Here is a 23,115-nt window from a genome sequence, read left to right as displayed (position 1 = left end):
ACGCACAGGGAGGAAGGAAGAAGAGGAAAAAGAAGAGAGAGAGGGAGGGAGAAAGAGGACAGGCTGTCTCAAACGCCGAGGCGGAGACCAGAGAAGGCAAGGAGAAGAAGGCAATGAGAAAGCAAGGGGAAGAAGGCAATGAGAAGAAGGCAATGAGAAGGCAATGAGAAGGCAAGGAGAAAAAGGCAATGAGAAGGCAAGGAGAAAAAGGCAATGAGAAGGCAAGGAGAAAAAGGCAATGAAAAGGCAAGGAGAAAAAGGCAATGAGAAGGCAAGGGAAAGAGTAAGGAAGACAGTGAGGTGGAGAAGAGCAAAGAAAGGAACCAACAAAAGGAAGGAAGGAAGAAACGAGAAGTAAAAAACCAAAAGGACCACGATGATAGGTCGTGGAACCGTCCGTCTCCGGACGCAGGCGCCAACTACCCCCGTGAGGGGGATGGACTCCTTTTAGTCGCCTCTTACGACAGGCAGGAATACCGCGGGCCTATTCTAATCCCCGGAACCGCAGGGGGAAGGCTGAGGTCTGAAAGCACGTAAGGCTTTAGAACTGTATGACAGTCTTCCTTGTTGGTTGATTGAAGGTTTGTCGCCACCCCCTCGATCGACGACTTCAAACACTTAGTCGGCGCGCCTTCTTCTCAACAGCGACGGCCAACATCCAGCTTCTACGACACGCTCACCAGGTGAAACCGGCTCTTGATGTGTGCCAGCTAATGCTTCCCATCCGCGACACCGTGTCAGAGACTATCATAGCCAGTCGAGCGCAATTACATGCTGCCAAACCCGAAAGCGCGGCAACTCACGGGCGTGTCAATCAACACACGTGCCCCACCGCTCTACTCCAGCCAGACTCAACTCTGGTAGTGTTTGCTCTGCCCGCGCTCCACGTAGCAAAGGTCCTAAACTCTTAGGTCGTGTGGAGAACCTATCGATGTAATCGTTCGATGGCATAGTTTTCCCTAGGCCAGACCCAGCATAAAACTACAAATATGTACAAAACAAAAAACAGTTTATATATGACACAGAAACGTCATATCTTCAGGTAACAAAAGAAGGAAACAAATTTATAGTACAATAGATGGAAATAGGAAGATATGCATTTCCGGCGTTACAAGCTATCGGCTCATTAGCCGCACCAATGTTCTTTGTAAGCTGCTGGAACGTATGATGTCGGCTGGGTCCTGGAGTCATTAGGCCAGTCAGGGAGACTTCCGCCAGGGACGCTCTACCACTCTCTCATAATCTTCGTCATCCGAACAGACTCGAGAGACACGTATTTTCCAGGCGCCAACACCTGGTGGCTGTCTTTTGTGACTTACGTAAAGCACATGACATGACCTAGCGACATCATTCCCTTGCCACAATGTATGAGCGGGGTCTCCAAGGTTCGCTCCCGATTTTCTCCAACACTTCCTGTCTCTCTGTACTTTCCGTGTCCAAGTTGGTGCCTCCCATAGTTCCACCCACATGCAGGAGAATGGAGAAGGTATCACAATAAAGAGATTTACTCCATTCATGTTTCTCAGTGTATGAAGACTCTTGCTGCATTATTTGTAATGAAACAGTTCAGCTATCACATTTTGAATCAGGAAGAGACTCACTCCACTAAGTATAAGCAATGGTCTTGTGGTGAAGTGGCTCATAGTGCTAGTGAGCTGTGTGGCTGGCGCCAGCCATACTGTACTGCAGCGGCAGAGAGCTGCACGAGATGTGGATCAGCGAATGCGCACAATTGTCCACGAGTTTGGCGTCAGGCAGAAATTTGCCATTGTTACCAGCCTTGATAAGTTGTTCAGGTCGTATCAATGAACAATATTGAGGTTTTTAAAATACACAATCATTTTACTGCAGCAAAACACACGATTTCTGGGTATAAAAGCTCTGCATCAAATGGTTTGTTAATGTGTACACTAGAAACATGTATCTTTTTCCAGAAGGACACGACATGACTATCTAGTTACTTCCCAGTCAGAAGAGTTAGCTGACAAATGCCACGGAAAAAGATTATATAACACGAAGAATGGAAAAAAAGAAATTGCAGACGTAACAAATACTGTACAATCTAATTACAGAAGTTTCCTCTAGAATCTAGAGGACAAATAACCCAGCAGTGAGAGAGATTCCTCAACACTGTCACAACTCTTTACTTCATTTGTGTTTCAGTGGGATCTGGCGGCACCCACTTATCTAGCTCGTCAGGAACTGTTCCCTTGAAAATGTATCACCATTCCATTAAAAGAAACGTTTGTAATCCACATGAACCATGCTTTTTATTTAAGCAATGTAAAATGTGCTCTGTCCTCCTGTGCTGAAAAATGTTGAATCTGTTCTCCAGTTTGTTTTGGTGGACACAGTGTATAAAGAGTGGGTAACGACTTAAAGAACGTAATTACAGACCTTGGAAAAACCCACAAATCTGTTTCTGCAATATGACGCCAATAAATTAAGTATTGGAGAAGACATTTGTTCATTCCTAGCAAACATAGTACTACAAATAAGCAGCCTGGTTGCAAGTGAAATTCCCATTTTAATGGATTTTTTGAGAAAATTACTGATATCTTAACCAAGATGAGATTCCTATATTTCGCTGGTCACTCTAAATCCTTTTATTGAGCCTTTCTGACCAGCCCAGTTCAGAGTCTGTGCATAGAGGTTGGTGAACAGCCACTCTGGACTTGACGACGTATCCTTTCGGCTCAACAGGTAGTGAAAGTGGTATGGACCACTACCGAACAGCAATTCAAATTTGTTGGAGTCACCTCAGTCATGGCCATTTAGTGCAATTTTTCCTCTGTGCAAATGAGCCATTTAGTATATGTGCAATGGACTGTCTCAAGGATCTGGATCTATCAGACGTACAAATAAACCGCCACAGATGCAATGCATTGTCGCCCTGGTGTCTTCAGGGGCCCAAAGTGATTTTAAGCTTGACACAGTACAAGAGAATTTTTATTCCAGATTACGTTTTTAGAACTGTTTTCTTATATTTTAAGTACCACAGTTTTGTTGTTTATACAGATTCATCCCAGCAAGAGGAAGTCCTCAGTTGTTCCACTGTTTTCCCTGATAGGGTTCTCAAGGTGCATCTTCTTGAACAAGTAAGAAATCATGATGTTGAATTACATGGCACTATGATGGCACTGGAGAGGATTCACAGGTGTCACCATACAAGGTTTCTTGTTTGTTAAGACTCGTTCAGTGCACTACAAGCACTTCACCTAACGTATGCAGCAGACCAGTTGAATCAGTTGAATCAGTTCGTCCACAACTCCTTACCAGGGCTCCAACACTGTGGCAAGGAAGTGATCTTTTGCTGGGAACCTGACCACATTGGGGTACATGGAAACGACACAGCTGACAAAGCAGCTAAGGAGGCATGTTGGGGTGGTGGTGTCTGGCAGTGTTTTATCCTGTTGCAATATGCATCTCTCAGAAAGTGGGATGATTGCATGCATCAGTGGGAGAATGGTTGCGGTCGTCACTCAAATCGACCGCACAGGCATGGCGGACTTCACCTCCTGGCGGTGAGGCAGACATGGTTTTGCTTACCAGGTTGCACATTGGTCATAGCCCCTCAACACATGGCTTTCTCCTCCATTGGCATGATCCACAACTGAGCACAGTGTTAGGGATGAGGCCTGACAATTCACGAAATTTCACCATTCTTAACTGATGAGAAGGGGGGGCAGACTTTAACGCATTACAAACTGCATAGCTTATGGAGATAGCAGGGAATCTCATGGGCGGGGACAAAGGCTGACTTTTCATCAGGGCACTGATGACCATGATGCTGGGTTCTCCTCTCCTCAAATCACCACTACCTTCCAAATCCATTTGTTACCCATTACAATGTTGGTGGTTCTGTCAATTGTGTGTCACTTGCTGCAACTTCCAACCATTTAAGACACGATACTGTCACAGTTCACTTGTTTTCAAGATATATTTGATGAACTTTCAAAGAAGGGCCAAAGTTGTTTGCATAAACTTGTGTTTCCAATTTTCGTATCATATTTATTAAATATTTGGATAAAGCACCACCAGAAAAATAGTCGCCTTGAATACTTCACAATAAATACAGAATGGCTCATTTTTTGCAACATATTATGGAAAGAGGCCATGCAGGGGTGTAAGAGAACTTTCAAGAGACCAGCAGCTGGAGCAAATCTCCAATGTCCAAGATGAGATCAAATAACATCTTAATGTTATCAGTAGGCATCAACCAGTTTGTACTACTCCTTCAGAATTTAACAATGTGTAATGTAATTGATATATTTGTCAAAGTTGAGGAACTAGTGCTCAGTCCTATGTTCGAACATGGCACATAGTTCCAGGGATGCTAACGTGTGTGGGCTTTCCACTTTCTAAATCAAAAATGTTGGAAGAGACATTCTTCCACACCTTGACTAGTTACGAAGCCCTTTCTGTGCTAAGTGGTAGACAGCAAGCCATCGCAACCCAAGTACAGGGTTAGGTTGAATATTTATTATCTTTTTCCACATTTCAGACAGTGGGTCTCATAAAATCTATTACAGAAATCAATGTATAATAATGTTCAAACCTATGTAAATGTAACCTTTATCAAAACTGTTTACGCTTAATTCGTGGAAGAAATGGGTTTTCGAACATTGTATTAGTTATTGTTATGGTATTGTTGTATACCTTCATAAACAGTTAACTATCATTCATTTTGAAGCCGGTTGACTGAAATCAGATGAAAGTTCTACATATATAATATGGGAATGTAATTTTGCCTTTATAAAATGCAGTTCTTGTTGTTTGAATACCCAAACAGGTTTTGGAGAGGGTTCTCCATCTTCTGAGACTTCATTTATTCACACCAGTTGGCCTTTACTGTGGCCGAGTGGCGCCCGTGGGAAGAGCTCCCTGATTGGAGTGGGTGGCATCAGGGTGGATGACCCGCGATAAAGTGAACTAAGTCATCTCTTGACACCAGTCACCAGCATCATACAGTCTCTTATAACAGCATGACGAATACAGTACTGACAGGTATGACCCTAAATCTTTTCCCTCCCTCACTACTCCATGGGAGGAACATAGGGATACAGAACAGAGAGAGTCATATTTGCCTCGTTTTTCAGTCTGTAGCAGAACTGATGGAGACTCCTTTCTACCTATGAAGCCTCAATTTTTCGTTGAACACCTTGAGGATAAGTTAGGAGAAGTGACAGCACTGCCAAAGATGTGAAACAGCACGGTCTTGATTCAGACAGCATCCCCAGACCCATCCCTAGCGTTACTCACCTGTGACAAGCTGGGTGATATTCTGTCACTCCTCATAAAAGCCTCAATATGGTCCAGGGGTTCATTTTCCATCATTATCTCCTCTTTCAGTCTGATGATGAGCTCTGTGACAACTGAGAATGGTGGGGTGTTCGTTTCATCTGGCGCATTTACAGGGGACCCAAAGAAGGGAGGGTTGGTACCAGTGTCTGTATCTTCGCTTTTCAGGCAATGAATCACCCTGAAAAGGTCAAGGTGATGGTTTACCACTACGACGTTGAACCATACATCCCTCCCCTTATGCACTAAGTTCTGGCACATGTTTTCCTGCTGCACTTCCAGCGCCACATGTCGAGACTACACCCAGATACTCCATGTGCACCTTCTCCCACTTTCTTTATCTGTGGAGAGCACCAGTCCCCCTGCTCGCCAGACTACTCCATGATTTTCCACTCCTTTTGAAGTACTGGGTAAAGAACCCTGGACCAGTTGACTTAAACAGAGGCTAAACGTAAATCTGAAAAATTGCACCTCATTCGGTCGACGTCTACATATGCTGCAGCTACATCATTGCTGTCCCAAATGCCAGTGGTTCCTCACTCTGCCGTCAACGGTGGGCCCTTAGGGGCCACCAGAATACATCTGCACCCTTGGTGGTAGGGAGCAAATCGTCCCCCTGTGTTTGCGGGGCCCCTTGCTCCTAAAGTAGGTGCTTTGGGACCAATGGGGGAAATCGGTCCCCTTGCACCTGCCAGAGAAGCAGCTGCCTCCTTCTGCTGCTGCTGCTCCTCCTCCTCTTCTTGTGCGGAAGGTGTCTCTCTCTCTCTCTCTCTCTCTCTCTCTCTCTCTCTCTCTCTCTCTCTCCCCGCTAATGCTACGGTGGACAATTGGCAGTGACTGGAGGAGCCAAATGCTGCTGGATGACGAGTTCCACTGTTACCCTCCGTGCCTGAAGCTACTTCGGAGAAATCTTCCCAGCAAGCCCCTAAAGAAAAGAGATCAAACGAACTAAGAAATAGTCTGCTAATGAACAGGACTCTCTGATGGCGTGAACACCACCACTCCCTACCAATTCTGCATCTGATTATTCGGTGGACATTTTTTTTTGTGGTTTTAGGGCGCACAACTTCAACGGTAATTAGCGCCCAGACTACGTTAGGAATGCACCGCGAGTCACAAGTTTAAAACAGCAACGAAACGGAAAACACGATAAAAGACAGACTGACAGGTATAGGATTAAAAAAAAAAAAAAAAAAAAAAAAAAAAAAAAAAAACAGCATAATCAAATGTCCTTAGAGAGGGTTGTCAAGTTGATAAAATCAAAAACGCGAGCAGCTGCTCGTGGGTCCTCCGCTAAAATGGCATCTAGAGTACATGGCAGGCCAAGATCAAGACGCAGTGTGTTAAAATCCGGACAGGGCGTTAAAATGTGGCGGACCGTCAGCAATTGCCCACATGGGCAGAACGGCGCCAGCGCAGCCGTCAGCAGATGGCGATGGCTGAACCGGCAGTGTCCAATTCGTAACCGGGCCAAAACTACCGCCTCCCACCGAGTAGGGCGTGAGGAGGACTTCCAAGCCGCGGGAAGAGGTTTTAAGGCCCGAAGCTTGTTGTCTGTAAGTGCAGCCCAATCGGCATGCCACAGCGATAAAATGCGCCGACAAATGACCCTGCTACAATCTGACGAAGGGACACAACAAGAAGCTGTCCGAGGCTGGAGGACCGCAGCCTTGGCCGCAGCATCTGCAGCTTCGTTCTCAGGGATACCAACTGAGCCAGGAACCCACATAAAGCTAACCGGAGAACCGACGTCCAACAGCTGCTAAAGAGAGCGTTGTATCCGGTGCACGATAGGTTGAACCAGGTACGGACCACTGAGGCTCTGGATAGCGCTCAGGGATTCGGAGCAGATGATATATGCAGAATGTGGGTGGCGGCAGATGTAAAGAACAGGCTGGTAAACGGCAAAGAGCTCAGCTGTGAAGACCGAACAATTGCCATGGAGCCGGTATTTGAAACTTTGTGCCCCGACAATGAAAGAACACCCGACCCCGTCATTGGCCTTACAGCCATCTGTATAAATGAATGTCATATTAATGAACTTCAAAAGAAGTTCGACAAAACGGGAGTGGTAGACTGAACTGGGGGTAACCTCCTTTGGGAGCGAGCAGAGGTCAAGGTGGACGCGAACCTGAGCCTGGAGCCAAGGTGGCGTGTGGCTCTCGCCCAATCGAAAGGTTGCAGGGAGTGAAAAATTAAGGTGTTGAAGGAGGCGACGAAAGCGAACTCCAGGGGGTTGCAGGGCAGAGACATACAACCCGTATTGACGGTCGAGAGAGTCATCAAAAAAGGAACGATAAGACGGGTGGTCGGGCATTGCCAGTAGCCGACAGGCATACCGAGAAGGCAGTGTATCACGCCGATAGGTGAGTGGCATCTCGCCAGCGTCAGCATGAAGACTCTCGACGGGACTAGTATGAAACGCTCCGATCGCAAGTCGTAAACCCCGGTGATGTATGGAGTTGAGGCGGCATAGGATGGATGGCCGTGAAGAGGAGTATACGAAGCTCCCATAATCCAGTTTGGAGCGGACGATCGACCGACCGATATAGGCGAAGTAGGACGGTTCGATCCGCTCCCCACGACATACCACTGAGAACACGGAGGACATTTAGAGAACAGGTACAACAGGCTGCCAAATATGACACGTGGAGACCAGCTAAGTTTCCTGTCAAATGTAAGACCTAAAAATTTGGTTGTCTCCACGAATGGGAGAGCAACGGGACCGAGTCGTAAGGACGGTGGGAGAAACTCTTTGTAGCGCCAGAAAGGGAAGCCATTGGCGACGCTCCAGGAGTAAACACGGTCAAGAGAACGCTTAAGACAGCGCTCCAGGAAACACATACGCTGTTCGCTGCAATAGATGGTAAAATCGTCCACGTAAAGGGAGCCTGACATCAGCTGGGAGGCAATCCACTATTGGATTGATCGCTATGGCGAAGGGAGCGACGCTCAAAACTGAGCCCTGTGGCACCCCATTCTCCTGGCGAAAGGGGTGTAACAGGACAGAACCCACACGTACCCTGAACTGTCGCTCCATTAAAAAGGAACGAATAATAAGAGGGAGGCGACCGCGAAGGCCCCATGTATGCATGGTGCGGAAAATGCCCGCCCTCCAACAGGTGTCGCAAGCCTTCTCCAAATCAAAGAACACAGCCGCGGTCGGGAGCTTCCGCAAGAAGTTATTCATAATGAAGGTCGACAAAGTAACCAGATGGTCAACAGCAGAGCGGCGCCTACGAAATCCACATTGTGCATTGGTAAGTAGGCGTCGAGACTCGAGCAGCCAAACCAATCGAGAGTTAACCTTTAGCTCCATCACTTTACAGACACAGCTGGTAAGCGAGATGGGTCGATAACTGGAAGGCAAGTGCTTGTCCTTCCCCGGCTTAGGAATTGGGACAACAACAGACACGCGCCAGCATGTGGGAACATGTCCCTCAATCCAGATGCGATTGTAAGTACGAAGAAGAAAACCTTTACCCGCAGGAGAAAGGTTCTTCAGCATCTGAATATGAATAGAATCACGCCCTGGAGTGGAGGTCCGTGACCGGGCAAGTGCGTTTCCGAGTTCCCGCATGGTGAATGGGGCATTATAACTTACACGATTCGAGGAGCGGAAGTTAGGCAGAGGAGGCTAGGCCACCTGTTTGCGGGGGAGGAAGGCAGGGTGGTAATGAGCGGAGCTCGAAACCTCTGCGAAAAAGCGGCCAAAGGCATTGGAGACAGCCACAGGGGCCACAAGGACGTCATTCGCGACCGTCAAGCCAGAAACCGGTGAGTGGACCTTAGTGCCAGATAGCCGGCGCAGACTACCTCAGACAACAGAAGGAGTAAAACTGTTGAAGGTGCTTGTGAAAGCAGCCCAGCTGGCTTTCTTGCTTTCTTTAATAATACGACGACACTGTGCACGTAATCGTTTATAATTGATACGATTCGCCATTGTAGGGTGGCGTTTAAAAGTGCGTAAAGCACGTCGACGAGCACGTAAAGCGTCTCTACATGCTGCGGTCCACCAGGGGACCGGTACGCGACGTGGAGAAGAAGTAGAGTGAGGGATGGAATGTTCAGCAGCAGCGAGAATGACTTCCGTGAGGTGTGCGACCTGACGATCGCAGCTTGTGAATGTTTGATCCTGAAAGGTCGCCCTGGAAGAGAAGAGCCCCCAGTCTGCCTTGGAGATGGTCCAACTAGAGAAGCACGGAGAGGGGGTATGCTGCAGGAGATGGATAACACACGGGAAGTGGTCGCTCGAATATGGATCAGAAAGTGCATACCTCTCAAACCGGCGTGCAAGTTGGGGAGTACATATAGAGAGGTCTAAATGGGAATATGTGTGAGATGTGTCCGATAGAAAAGTAGGGTCGCCAGTATTGAGGCAGACAAGATTGAGCTGGTTGAAAATGTCTGCTAACAGGGAGCCCCTCGGGCATGATGCTGGAGAGCCCCAAAGGGGATGGTGGGCATTGAAGTCTCCGGTTAACAAAAATGGTGCAAGTAGCTGAGCAATAAGTTGCATCATGTCTGCCCTGGTAAAGGCAGACGACAATGGAGTGTAAACGGTACAAATGTAAAAGTGGGGAGAGTAATGCGGATGGCAACTGCCTGCAGGCCGGTGTGCAACGTGATGGGATCGTAGTAAATATCATCCCGGACCAGCAACATAACCCCTCCATGAGCTGGGATACCTACCACAGGGGGTAGGTCAAAACGCACAGAGGTGTAGTGTGCCAAGGCAATTTGATCGCATGGGCGTAGCTTCGCTTCCTGGAGGGCTACGACTAGCGGACGGTGCAAGCGGAGCAGCAACTTCAAGTCCCCTCGGTTGGAGCGAATGCTGCGAATATTCCAGTGAATAAGTGCCATCGTAAGAAGAAAAGGAAGATGAAAGAAGGGGTCACCTCGAAGGCTGCTGAGGGCCTGGCTTCGAGCGAGCACTGCCGCCGCTATCAGTAGGCGGACAGTCATCGTCCATTGGGTCTATAGGTTCATCGGCCATCTTGGGAAGATGGCCGGGAGGGGGAGCTTCCTCCGCCAGTGAACGGCCAGATGTTCGGCTACCAGCGGTGCAGCTAGGCGAAACGGATGACGGCCTGGGGCGGCAACCGCTGGGTGGCGGAGAAGGAGAACTGTGCTTCATATGAGCCTTCTTGGAAGGTCGTTTGGTGGAAGTACCGGTCGAAGGCTGGGAGGTCGAGGTACGTAGGAAGTCTGCACGGGACGGTTCCTTCTTGAAGGCCCGTGCATCTGACTTCTGGGTCTTCGTCTTACCAGAAGCTGATGAAGGGGCTAGTGTGTGGGGTGATGGGAGGAAGAGGAGACGTCGAACGCGCGATCTTAGCGCTGGCCGAACGGACGACCGTGGTGCTGAAGGTCAGATCGCATGTCTGGGTTGCCACCTCCCTGGTAGTCCGAGGAGAGGCGAGGAGAGGAGAGTAGAGGAGAGTACTGTATTTCCCCTCTGAGAGCAGCGTGGGCTTCCTACTAGCCAATAGCTTGCGAGCAGCCAAGGTGGACACTTTCTCTTTGACCCGAATTTCTTGGATACAGCGTTCTTCCTTATACACAGGACAGTTGCGGGAGGATGCGGCATGGTCACCCTGACTGTCCACCTCCGTCTCCTCGTTGTGTGAACTGTCACCCTCATGGGCATCCCTGCCACAAGTGACATATTTAGCCGCATTGGAGCAAGACTGTCGAGTGTGATTGAAACGTTGACACTGGTAGCAGCGCGTAGGTGTCGGGACATAGGGGCGAACAGAAATTACCTCGTAGCCTGCCTTGATGCGCGATGGCAGCTTAACACTATCAAAGGTCAAGAAAAGTGTCCGGGTCGGTACAAGGTCATTGTTGACCTTTTTCATGACCCTATGGACAGCCATCGCGCCCTGCTCTGCGAGGAAAGACAATCTCCTCGTCAGTCAATCCGTCGAGGGATCTAGTATAGACCACACCACGAGACGAATTCAAAGTTCGGTGAGCCTCCACCCGGACAGGGAACGTGTACAGGAGTGTGGCTCGAAGCAGTTTCTGTGCCTGAAAGGCACTCTCAGTTTCGAGTAAGAAGGTACCATTACGCAACCTCGTACAAGACTTAACAGTACCGGCTATGGCATCTACGCCCTTCTGGATAATGAAGGGGTTGACAGAGGAAAAATCCCTTCCGTCCTCAGATCGAGAAACGATAATTGGTTGGTTGGTTTGGGGGATTAAAGGGACCAGACTGCTATGGTCATCGGTCCCTTTTTCCAAAGACAAAGAACACCCACAGAGAATAAAAACAAGGAACAGAAGAGATTACAGACGATACAGAACAAGAGATACAGAGACAAAGACAAGACAAAACAAAACAAACTAAAACCACACAGAGTGTGACGGTGGTTGGCCGACCATAGACATAAAAAAGGAAAGGCCAACCACTTAGAAACACATTAAAAAATCAGTGTAAAAGCATAGGCCAAAGGCCAGAATCAACACAAAACAATAAAATAAAACAGAAACACTCAGATTAAATGATGAAATCCCCCTGCCCGAATAAAACGTAAAACTAAGTCACCCATAGTGGAGTCGTCTGTTAAAAGGGCAGGGAGCGTAGCAGGCAGCGCAAATGTCTGCCGGACCACAGCTAAAAGGGGGCAGGCCAGCAAAATGTGGGCCACTGTCAAAGTTGCCCCACAGCGACATAGAGGAGGGTCCTCCCGGCGCAGTAAATAACTGTGTGTCAGCCGGGAGTGGCCAATGCGGAGCCGGCAAAGAACTACTGAGTCCCTGCGAGTGGATCGCAGGGATGACCGCCACACAGCCGTCGTCTCCTTGACAGCACGGAGTTTATTGCGCATTGTCAGTTTGCGCCATTCATCGTCCCATAGCGCCAAGATTTTGCGGCGGAAGACTGCCGCAAATCAGTCTCTGGGAGGCCAACGTCCAGAGATGGCTTACTGGTGGCCTCTTTCACCAGGCGGTCAACATGTTCGTTACCCAGGATACCGACATGACCGGGGGTCCACACAAAGACCACAGAGCGGCCGCAACAGGCGAGAGTATGCAGAGACTCGTGGATAGCCATCACCAGACGAGAACGAGGGAAACACTGGTCGTGAGCTCGTAAACCGCTCAGGGAATCGCTACAGATAACGAAGGACTCACCTGAGCAGGAGCGGATATACTCTAGGGCACGAAAGATGGCGACCAGTTCAGCAGTGTAAACGCTGCAGCCATCCGGCAAGGAACGTTGTTCGGAACGGTCCCCTAGAGTGAGCGCATACCCGACACGACCAGCAACCATCGAACCGTCAGTGTAAACAACACCAGAGCCCTGATACGTGGCCAGGATGGAATAAAAGCGGCGGCGGAAGGCCTCTGGAGGGACTGAGTCCTTAGGGCCCTGTGCCAAGTCGAGCCGAAGGCTAGGGCGACGAACACACCATGGGGGTGTATGCAAAGTAGCCCGGAAAGGAGGTGGAACAGTGAAACCCTGGAGCCCAGAGAGAAGCTCTTTGACGCGGACCGCTATTGTACAACCAGACCGAGGCCGACGTTCTGGCATACTGACGACCGACCGCGGGAACAGGAGGCGATAGTTTGGATGCCCGGGCGAGCCTAGAACATGGGCAGCATAAGCGGCCAGCAAACGTTGGCGTCGGAACCGCAGTGGAGGTACACCTGCCTCCACCAGTACGCTGTCCACAGGGCTGGTGCGGAAAGCACCAGTGGCAAGGCGTATCCCGCTGTGGAGAATCGGGTCCAGCACCCGTAACGCAGATGGGGATGCTGAGCCATAAGCCAGGCTCCCATAATCCAGACGGGACTGGATTAACGCCTGGTAGAGCCGCAACAGTGTAGAGCGGTCGGCGCCCCAGCGGGTGTTGCTCAAGCATCTCAGAGCGTTTAGATGCCGCCAACACGTCTGTTTCAGCTGCCGGATATGAGGCAGCCAAGTCAACCGGGCATCGAAAACCACCCCCAAAAACCTGTGGGTCTCCACCACAGCAAGGAGTTCGTCGGCAAGATAAAGCCGCGGCTCTGGATGGACTGTTCGGCGCCGGCAGAAATGCATAACGCAGGTCTTGGCTGCCGAAAACAAACCCATGCGCTACAGCCCAAGACTGCGCCTTACGGATAGCGCCCTGTAGCTGACGTTCAACAGCTGCAATGCCAGTAGAGCTGTAATAAAGGCAGAAGTCGTCAACATACAGGGAAGCAGAGACAGAATTACCCACGGCCGCAGCAAGCCCGTTAATGGCTATTAAAAACAGACAGACACTTAAAACAGAGCCCTGTGGCACACCGTTCTCCTGGACGTGGGAGGAACTATACGAGGCCGCGACTTGCACGCGGAAGGTACGACACGACAGAAAATTGCGGATAAAAATCGGCAGAGGACCCCGAAGACCCCATCCATGAAGCGTAGAAAGAATGTGATGACGCCATGTCGTATCGTACGCCTTCCGCATGTCGAAAAAGACAGCGACCAGGTGCTGACGGCGGGCAAAAGCAATACGGATGGCCGACTCCAGACTCACCAGATTGTCGGTGGCGGAGCGGCCTTTACGGAACCCACCCTGAGACGGAGCCAGAAGGCCCCGAGACTCCAGTACCCAATGCAAGCGCCGGCTCACCATCCGTTCAAGCAACATACAAAGAACGTTGGTGAGGCTAATGGGACGGTAGCTGTCCACCTCCAGAGGGGTCTTCCCAGGTTTCAAAACGGGGATGACAATGCCTTCCCGCCATTGCGACGGAAACTCCCCCTCGACCCAAAGACGGTTGTAAAGATCGAGAAGGCGCCGCTGGCAGTCCACTGAAAGGTGTTTCAGCATCTGACAGTGGATGCCATCTGGCCCAGGAGCGGTATCAGGGCAAGCAGCTAGGGCACTGCGAAATTCCCACTCACTGAATGGAGCATTGTAAGATTCCGGGTGGGTGGTGCGAAACGAAAGGCTCCGACGTTCCAGCCGCTCTTTAATGGAGCGGAAGGCCTGGGGGTAATCCGCAGAAGCGGAACTCATAGCAAAATGCTCTGCTAAGCGATTTTCAATGACGTCGGAGTCAGTACAAACGGCTCCATTCAGTGAGAGCGCAGGGACGCTGGCAGGGGTCCGATAGCCGTAGACGCGTCGAATCTTGGCCCAGACCTGCGAGGGAGTGACATGGAGGCCAATGGTGGACACATACCGCTCCCAGCACTCCTTGCCTTGGCGGATAAGGAGGCGGGCCCGCGCACGCAGCCGTTTGAAGGCGATAAGGTGGGCTAAGGAGGGATGTCGCTTCTGACGCTGGAGCGCCCGCCGGCGATCTTTAATCGCTTCAGCGATCTCAGGCGACCACCAAGGCACAGCCTTCCGCCGAGCGGACCCAGAAGAGCGGGGAATGGCAGATTCGGTGGCAGTAACGATGCCGGTGGTGACAAATTGAACCACCGCATCAATGTCATCAGTAGAGAGAGGCTCAAAAGCGGCAGTGGAGGAGAACAAATCCCAGTCAGCCTTATTCATAGCCCATCTGCTAGGGCGCCCAGAAGAGTGACGCTGTGGTAGTGACAAAAAGAGCGGAAAGTGGTCACTACCACACAGGTCGTCATGCACACTCCATTGGACAGACAGTAAGAGGCTATGGCTACAGATGGAAAGGTCAATGGCGGAGTAGGTGCCATGCGCCACACTGAAGTGTGTGAAGGCGCCATCATTTAACAACGAGAGATCGAGCTGCGACAACAAATGTTCAACGATGGCGCCTCGACCTGTGGCCACTGACCCACCCCACAGAGGGTTATGGGCGTTGAAGTCGCCCAATAGCAAGAAAGGTGGCGGCAATTGGGCGACCAGTGCAGCCAGGACATGCTGCGAGACATCACCATCCGGTGGAGTGTAAAGACTGCAGACGGTAACAGCCTGTGGCGTCCATACGCGTACAGCGACAGCCTCTAAAGGCGTCTGGAGAGGGACAGACTCGCTGTGCAGAGTGTGAAGGACATATATGCAGACGCCACCAGACACCCTTTCATAAGCTGCTCGGTTCTTGTAATAACCCCGATAGCCACGGAGGGCGGGGGTTCGCATCGCTGGAAACCAAGTTTCCTGGAGAGCAATGCAGAAGAAAGGGCGAAGGCTGAGAAGTTGGCGGAGCTCAGCTAAATGGTGGAAAAAACCGCCGCAGTTCCACTAGAGGATGGTATTGTCCATGGCTGAGAAAGGCGTGAAAGGACTGGGAAGGCAATTTACGCCGCATGTTCACTCACTGCCACCGATTCAGTACCCGTACGAGAGGCATCCATGGCATCTGAGGGACCAGCGAGATCAAGGTCCTCAGCGGACGCTAGAATCTCGACTTCATCCTCAGACGCAGAGCGCGAAAGGTGCGGTGGGGTTGGTGCCACCGCAAGTTCTTTGGCCTTAGAGGTCTTTCTCTTGGACTTCTCTCGCTGAACCTTGGGTTTCACCGGCTGGGAAGGCTTCACCGATTCAGTCTCCGGGACAGAGGAGGATCGTGAAGCCCTACGGCCGGCCGCTGGTGAGGACTTATGCCACTGGTGGCAGTCATCCTTCCCGCTGGTGGAACCCTGGGAAGAGAGGGTCCCAAGGGAACTCTTACGGGCGAGAGTAGCCGAAGAAGTTAGACGCTTCTCCGGCTGGGAAGCGGGGACGGACGTCCCCGACGGGTGGGAGGAGGTTGCTCCTGAGGTAGGTGGTGCAGGAGCAACCGGTTGGGTAGAGCCCCCCCACGGGCAAGGGGGCAGGAGGAGTCTTACTGCTTATCGAGCTGGCTGGAAGTCTCGAAACTGATGGAGCTAGCACAGTTGTTGCAGCAGCTGCATAAGTAGATGTCATTCTCACAGGATGGAGTCTGTCATATTTCCGTTTGGCCTCAGTATAGGTCAGCCGGTCCAGGGTCTTATATTCCATGATTTTGCGCTCTTTCTGAAAGACTTTGCAGTCAGGCGAGGAAGGTGAATGGTGCTCCCCGCAGTTGACGCAGATGGGAGGTGGGGCACATGGAGTATCGGGATGAGATGGGCGTCCGCAATCGCGACATGTGAGGCTGGAAGTGCAGCGGGAAGACATATGGCCGAACTTCCAGCACTTGAAGCACCGCATCGGGGGAGGGATATAGGGCTTGACGTCACATCGGTAGACCATCACCTTGACCTTTTCCGGTAACGTATCACCCTCGAACGCCAAGATGAAGGCACCGGTAGCAACCTGATTGTCCCTCAGACCCCGATGAACGCGCCGGACGAAATGAACACCTCTACGTTCTAAGTTGGCGCGCAGCTCGTCATCAGACTGCAAAAGGAGATCCCTATGGAAAATAACACCCTGGACCATATTTAAACTCTTATGTGGTGTAATAGAAACGTTAACATCCCCCAACTTGTCACAAGCAAGTAACCTGCAGGACTGGGCGGAGGATGCCGTTTGTATCAGTACTGACCCAGAGCGCATTTTAGACAAGCCCTCCACCTCCCCAAACTTGTCCTCTAAATGCTCGACGAAGAACTGAGGATTTGTGGAGAGAAAAGACTCCCCATCAGCTCTCGTGCAAACTAAGAATCGGGGCGAATAACTGTTACCTCCATCCTGAGACTTACGCTCTTCCCACGGCGTGGCCAGGGAGGGGAACGTTTTCGGATCGTACTTCTGAGCATTAAATTGAGCCCGAGAACGCTTAGAGACTGCTGGCGGCTGGCCGCCAGCGAGAGATGATGTACCACGCTTCATTGCGGGTCATCCGCCCTGATGCCACCTACTCCGACCAAGGGCCCTCCCCACGGGCGCCACCCAGCCACAGCAATAGCCACCTGGCAGGATGGCCATTGCTGGGAGTCCTGATGCCCCAGGGATATGGGCATCTACTCCTTGGCATACGTGGGGAGTGAACGGCGCAGTCATCAGTAGAGCGATCCCTGTGTTGTCAGGGGGCTACAACCAAGAGGGTACATGGCGGCCCCACCACAACGGACTGGCTACCGTGCTGGATGTTAGGTGACATGTGGTCCATGGGCGTCGTCAGTGCAGAAGATGGCCCTGCACAGTGCTTGGCATAAAGTGCACGCAGGGGCGCATCGATGCCCAAGAGATGGAGAGCGGGCAAGACTGCAATGCAACGACGAATAAGATGGCGAAAGTTCTCAACACAACACGGACACAATGCACCAAGTAAGGCGCCCTTCCCCAATCGGCTCGCTCTTCGGAAAAATTTTGAGATATGGAGGTCAAACCCGACAGGGGACCATCACATAAGGCCGAAACGTTTGAGACTCCTTTTAGTCGCCTCTTACGACAGGCAGGAATACCACGGGCCTATTCTAACCCCCGAACCCGCAGGGGGAGGTGGACATCTGTGACCCCTGTCGATCCAGAACTCACTGAAGTCTCATCCACCATAGAAGTGGCGATGAATACTCAATGGGTTGCAGCTGGTGATCCTGAGGCAACACCTGTCACGTTGCATGCTTCATGCCTTCCAAACCTCACGATAACGTCATCCTCCAGTGGAATTGTGCCTGTTTTTCAACCACCCTGCTGAGCTATGGCAACTTTACACCAACCTTCTGCACTGCCCTCCAGGAAACCTGGTTCCCTGCAATGTGGACCCCTACTGTCCACGGCTATAGGGGATATTACAAGAACTGTAGTGACCATGATAGTGTCAGGTGTAGTTTGTGTGAATGGGCATGGGTCCACTGCATACTGAGTTCATGACACAAACCACTCTTGAAGCTGTAGCTGTCAGGATAAGGAGGACTCAGGAAATGACTGTCTGCGCCAGCCAACGTGTTCAGTGGTACTGGACCATCGAGAGGAAGGTATACGTTGCAGTCATCAAGTATCTGGATGTTTGTAGCCCCCTGACCATGCAGGGATCACGCTGCTGGTACCTGCACTGCACCCTCCGCATGTGTGCCATAGAGATTGTGCCAGTCATGATTTTGCTATGGGCAGTGGATTGCTGGCCACTGCTGTGGCTGGGTGTCATCAATGGTGAGACCCCTGTTGAGAGTGGTTGGCACGTGACTGACAGTTGGCACATGCAGTGATTTAAACTTTCTCCTGCTAGTTATCACAAAGCCCCAGCATTCTCTTCAAATGGGAAGACCTAGTATGATGCAAAGAAGTACAATCCCAGTATGTTCCCTCCCTTGCCATGCCATGGGAGGAATGCAGGACTAAACAAAAAGGAGCAAGGTCCTCCCTCAAATACCCAGTCTGCACCAGGAATTATGGTAACACCATTGTGGGCAAGAAGTTTTTATTTTTGTAGGACACATTGAAGACAAATGCGGGGAATTTGCAGCAATCTCTAAGATGAAGAGTGATTGCCTCCTGATTAAAACATCCTCTCCTGCTCATGCACAAGAGCTGCTCTCTTGAGGAAAGTTTGGTGACAATCTTGTGACTGTAATTCCCCAAGTGTCTCATTATGGTCCAGGGTATCATCTTTCACTACGGTCTGCTCTTGCACTCTGACAATGAGCAGCAGGCCAACTTAGAAAGATGTGGTGTGCACTTCATTTTTTGTGTCCATAGGGGACCAAGGGAAAATGGAATTGCTACAGGAGCCTTCATCTCAGATTTTGAGAGTGATACAGTTTCATGTCACAATGACATGACCTTCTCATGCAACGTATGTTCCTCTTCCGATGAGATACTTCAGTTGTATGAAGCTCTTACATATACTCCCCTGCTACACCTGGCTTAGAGAATTGTGGATGTCTGCTGAACACGAATATTCCTGAAGCCCGTCCCCCCCCCCCCTCCCCCCCATCTGTGTAAACTGTGGTGAGCTCAACTCTAACTGCTGACCAGATTGCTCCAGTTTTAAATGTGAGAAAAAAATCCATGTGTATACGACCCTGAACAAGGTCACAATCAAAGAGGCCAGGAAAAGGATGAGCATCTTAATTCCCTATAAATGACAATCTCACACTGCAGCCACAACGTCATTGGCTTCTGTCAATGGCGCCTTCCTCTGTTGTGCCTCTTACAGTGGGCCCTTAGAGCTGGTGGCTAATGCCTGTTGTCCTAGGGGACCCATCTGGTGGTTACACAGCACTCACACTAGGGACATAGGCTCCCCCAGCTATCGAGAATATTGAACCCTATCCCTCAGCGAGAGGTTCTAATTCCCCTCCGGGCTTCTCTGCCTAGGAATAGGTCCTCAGGACTATCCCTTCCACAGTTCCTGCTGGTTCACAGCCAAATGCAAGCAAGTAGCTGAAGGATAACAACGCCTGCTGGCCATTGGACTTCTTGAATTTGTTTCAGGGACAGAGGAAGAACTAGCACACCTTTCCAGTCCCTCTCTTCTAAGGAGAAAAAGGCCAAGGACAACAAGACGTCTAAGAAGGGAACTCGAGTGGCCCCCCTGCCCATAGTGGAGATCCTGGTACCAGATCTCCAGGCAGTGTGCCACACAACCCATGTCAGTGGAACCCCCGATGTCTCAAAAAGGTGGCAGCATAGACACCCACTCACTGGCAATCACCCACGGCTTTGTTTTCAGTCGCCCAAACTCGTCGCGCACTTTTTTTCACTTTCATACTGCCCAGCCACACCCAGAGCGTAACCCCTGATCATCAATTGCTACTTGTAGTTGAGGCGCACCACTTTTTGGGACTGGTCTGTGATTTGCTTAAGTTGGAGAATGTGGTGAAGCAACATCAACCACAAAAGTGCTGGCAACACGTCAATCCATTTCACTGGCTCAGTAACATTAGCTGTGTAGCAGAGCGCTCTATGGTTTCGCATATGTACCAAGCCATTTCTGTCCATCTTAATTATGGTAGCCTTGCATGTGGTTCAGTAACACTCGCAGCATTGCAGATACTGGACCCCCATCAGGAGCCTTCCAAAATAGCCCAGTGAACAGCCTACTGGTCAAGGCTACAGCCCTCCGTTACCTGTCTGACACCAAAAACAGCTGCTGAATTACATTATATGCATTCATAACTTCCCTTAACACCCCAACAACTGTCATTTCCCATGGAAGGAAGTTCGAACTCTCGTAACTGCAACTGCCTCCACTGTTGCTTCTGATGAGGGAGGGAGGGAGGGAGGGAGGGAGGGGTACCGCCATTAACAAATTTGCGTCAGGTGGAAGATGAATCGGGCAAGTGAGCATCCTACTGCACGACCTGTTGAAAGAAACTTACCTCTCTCTAGCATGTTAAAGGCAGTCTGAAAACATTGGAGCCCTTTGTTCTCGGTGTTCCATTTTTATTCTTTCTTCTGGGTTATTGTACATAGTTTATCCATATGGTAGCTGTATGGCATGTTCAGATCAGTGAGGAGCCTTACCTGGATGTTGTATGTGTGGAGAAACTTAGGTGTGGATGTGCCCATGTTGGTGAAGTGTGATGTGTCGTTCTGGGAATGAAATGGCCCACTTCTTTCATCAACCAACAGAGAGGAGAGATGTTCACAAGTTAAGGCAGTAAGTGGGAAGCACCACACTTTCATGGTGCTTCTACCAACTGTGTAGTGTCATCTGCTCTGTGGTACTGTGGGTGAATGGCACAGAGAAAATGCAACATCTGGAGCATTTCTTCAATGTCAAACAGAAACCTCAGAGTGTCAAAATACATATTTGTACAAATATGGACTTAGACATTAATTCTCGTCCAACTAGAATACATGAACAATGGACTACAAATGTAGCACCTAGAATTTATGTTTCAGGCAATACATAGTTTATCTCAGTGTGTTATTCCATTGGATACAGTGTTCAATGAACAGCAGAGATCTGTTTCAGCACCTTTCATTCAAAAGGAAGAGTAGTTAGCTAAGAAGAAGTGAGCCACAGTTAAAGGGCCACAGATTAGCACAACCCTTTCAGCACAAGAAATAAAAGTAGTTCAAAGAATTAACTTAAAAATGTGCTGCAAGTAGAGTAATGAATCGAATGTAACCAAGAAACATTTCACATGCATGAATTAGTGTGTGCATGTGAAGGAGACTATTTTGGTAATAAGTAAATTATTGGTCAAGTTAAAGCCTCTCCTCTGTGACAAAGAAGTTATTACAATACATCAAGATGTAAAATTCTCTATATAATAGTCTACTTTTCAACTAATTCCCCAACAAGTCACTATTAAAATATTAAAGGATCCAGTAAATCTCAATAATAGCTATATAGGAAGAAAATTTGAGCAGGCAGGAAGAAAGTATGACAAAAGTAATAAAATGACAAAAGTAATAAAATGACAAAAGTAATAAAATGACAAAAGTAATAAAATGACAAAAGTAATAAAATGACAAAAGTAATAAAATGACAAAAGTAATAAAATGACAAAAGTAATAAAATGACAAAAGTAATAAAATGACAAAAGTAATAAAATGACAAAAGTAATAAAATGACAAAAGTAATAAAATGACAAAAGTAATAAAATGACAAAAGTAATAAAATGACAAAAGTAATAAAATGACAAAAGTAATAAAATGACAAAAGTAATAAAATGACAAAAGTAATAAAATGACAAAAGTAATAAAATGACAAAAGTAATAAAATGACAAAAGTAATAAAATGACAAAAGTAATAAAATGACAAAAGTAATAAAATGACAAAAGTAATAAAATGACAAAAGTAATAAAATGACAAAAGTAATAAAATGACAAAAGTAATAAAATGACAAAAGTAATAAAATGACAAAAGTAATAAAATGACAAAAGTAATAAAATGACAAAAGTAATAAAATGACAAAAGTAATAAAATGACAAAAGTAATAAAATGACAAAAGTAATAAAATGACAAAAGTAATAAAATGACAAAAGTAATAAAATGACAAAAGTAATAAAATGACAAAAGTAATAAAATGACAAAAGTAATAAAATGACAAAAGTAATAAAATGACAAAAGTAATAAAATGACAAAAGTAATAAAATGACAAAAGTAATAAAATGACAAAAGTAATAAAATGACAAAAGTAATAAAATGACAAAAGTAATAAAATGACAAAAGTAATAAAATGACAAAAGTAATAAAATGACAAAAGTAATAAAATGACAAAAGTAATAAAATGACAAAAGTAATAAAATGACAAAAGTAATAAAATGACAAAAGTAATAAAATGACAAAAGTAATAAAATGACAAAAGTAATAAAATGACAAAAGTAATAAAATGACAAAAGTAATAAAATGACAAAAGTAATAAAATGACAAAAGTAATAAAATGACAAAAGTAATAAAATGACAAAAGTAATAAAATGACAAAAGTAATAAAATGACAAAAGTAATAAAATGACAAAAGTAATAAAATGACAAAAGTAATAAAATGACAAAAGTAATAAAATGACAAAAGTAATAAAATGACAAAAGTAATAAAATGACAAAAGTAATAAAATGACAAAAGTAATAAAATGACAAAAGTAATAAAATGACAAAAGTAATAAAATGACAAAAGTAATAAAATGACAAAAGTAATAAAATGACAAAAGTAATAAAATGACAAAAGTAATAAAATGACAAAAGTAATAAAATGACAAAAGTAATAAAATGACAAAAGTAATAAAATGACAAAAGTAATAAAATGACAAAAGTAATAAAATGACAAAAGTAATAAAATGACAAAAGTAATAAAATGACAAAAGTAATAAAATGACAAAAGTAATAAAATGACAAAAGTAATAAAATGACAAAAGTAATAAAATGACAAAAGTAATAAAATGACAAAAGTAATAAAATGACAAAAGTAATAAAATGACAAAAGTAATAAAATGACAAAAGTAATAAAATGACAAAAGTAATAAAATGACAAAAGTAATAAAATGACAAAAGTAATAAAATGACAAAAGTAATAAAATGACAAAAGTAATAAAA

This window comes from Schistocerca americana, chromosome 2 (assembly GCF_021461395.2).
Source record: "Schistocerca americana isolate TAMUIC-IGC-003095 chromosome 2, iqSchAmer2.1, whole genome shotgun sequence".
NCBI classification, from domain to species: Eukaryota; Metazoa; Arthropoda; class Insecta; order Orthoptera; family Acrididae; genus Schistocerca; species Schistocerca americana.
Note: the sequence above shows the minus strand (reverse complement) of the source record.